Raw genomic sequence first — 1,885 nt, 5'->3', positions numbered from 1 at the left:
TCTTCCCTTCCCTTCCCTTCCCTCCTTCATATTTTCTTTCTTTCTTTCTTTCTTTCTTTCTTTCTTTCTTTCTTCTTCTTTCTTTCTTTCTTTCTTTCTTTCTTTCTTTCCTTCCTTCCTTCCTTCCTTCCTTCCTTCCTTCCTTCCTTCCTTCCTTCCTTCCTTCCTTCTGTCCTTTCTTCCTTTCTTTTTCTTTCTTTCTCTCCCTCTCTCGCCCGCTTCTTCCTTTCCCTTTCCCTTTCCCTTTCCCTTTCCCTTTCCCTTCCCTTTCCCTTTCCCTTTCCCTTTCCCTTTCCCTTTCCCTTCCCCTTCCCCTTTCCCTTCCCCTTCCCTTCCCCTTCCCCTTCCCCTTCCCCGCAGTTCCCTCACTCCCTGCTCCCCCCGGTCCCTCGGGCTGTTGCAAACCACCATGTGCCCATGGAAGCGGCGGGGCCGCAACCGCTGGGGGGGGGGGGCGGGCGCGCAGGACGGCGGCAGCGGCAGCGCGGACCCGGCCCCCCCCGCCTCCGGGCCCCCCCCCCGCCGGGCTCCGCCGCCAGGTCCCCCCGGTGCACCCCCCCGCCGGCCCCCCCCCCCGCCTCCGCCAGCGGGGAGCGCACCCGGCTAAGGGGCCGGCACCTCCCTGCAGGAGGCGGGGGGGGCGGGCGGGGCTGTGCCTGCCGGCGGAGGCATCCCATGCGATATTCCCGCCGGGAGCGGGGCCGTGCCCCGGCAGCGTGCCTTGCCAGCCCAGCGATCAGAGCCCGGCGCCCGGCTCTGCTCCAGTGCCTCTCCCCAATGCCGCCTGGATGACACGGCGGGGGCCATTGAGGACCTGCCAGTTCCGCACGCAGGCCTGGGAGAATAACAAAAACCCTCAGGAACTTCAAAGCCAGGTTGCGGGGCGGCAGTGAAAAGGGTGTGATCCCCCTTGCCTTCCCCGTAGGGATTTTTACAGGAGGCCAAAAGGGGCGAGGGCCAGCTCCAGCCCATCCGCAGGGTCTCAGGGCTGGGTGGGCTGCGGGAGCGCACAGTACCGCGGCGCTGAGCTGTTGCGCTCTGTAGGTAGATATCGTCTTATTCGTTATCTTTGTCCGGTAGGTTTCTTGGGTTCCCGGGATGTATTTATCTTGTCTGTCTGGACCTGCTTCGCTAAGTCCCTGTGTAAATTGAAAGGGTTTTTTTTTCCCTTTCCCCCCCCTCCTCAGCTCACCACCTTTTTTAATTAAAGCTTTTAACTCGCCTGGTGTTTACTGTCTTATGTAAAGTATCTAAACAAACAGACCCGGCCAAATACAAACACCAAAACGGAGCCGGCCCCCCATTCTTACCCCTTTATTGTCCAAAAAACCAAAAGTGCATCTCCCCATGTCGTAGCTACAGTTCCAAAAGGAAATTGCTTTTATTTGTAAAGGAGGCTTTAAAAAGCAGTGACATGAAGGGGAAAAGCTCCTTAAGTGAGGAAGGTCACGGGGTTAGGGGCGAGATTAAAGGAGTGATCTTACCACCTTGCAGGGAAAGCAGCGCCGGAGCCTCCCCAAATCTGCTGCCAAGGGGAGGTGGGGGGCGGGTGGACGGGGCGATGATGGGGGCCGGGGCTGGAGGAGGCTGCTGGGCCTTGGGGCTGTCCCTGGTCCCACACAGGCACCTTTCAGCTGTCGGAGAAGGGAGTGGATGCAAAGAGGTGAAATCCCTTGCTTCAACGCCCAAAACCTCACATCCTCTCTGCCACCCAGCGGGAAACATCACGGTGGGGGAAGTTGCCCCTCTGGAGCTCCAGCTCAGGCGGGCGGTGGGATGCGGAGGGCGATGGGTATGGGGAGCCCTGCTCCCTGCTGGGGCTGGGGGAAGGAGGCTGTGCCCCTCCCTGCGGCTGGCTGCTGCCATCTGTTTGTGGGGACCCGAG

This window comes from Gavia stellata, chromosome 6 (genome assembly GCF_030936135.1).
Source record: "Gavia stellata isolate bGavSte3 chromosome 6, bGavSte3.hap2, whole genome shotgun sequence".
Classification (NCBI taxonomy): domain Eukaryota; kingdom Metazoa; phylum Chordata; class Aves; order Gaviiformes; family Gaviidae; genus Gavia; species Gavia stellata.
The sequence above is the reverse complement of the archived record's forward strand: the minus strand, read 5'-3'. Positions refer to the sequence as shown.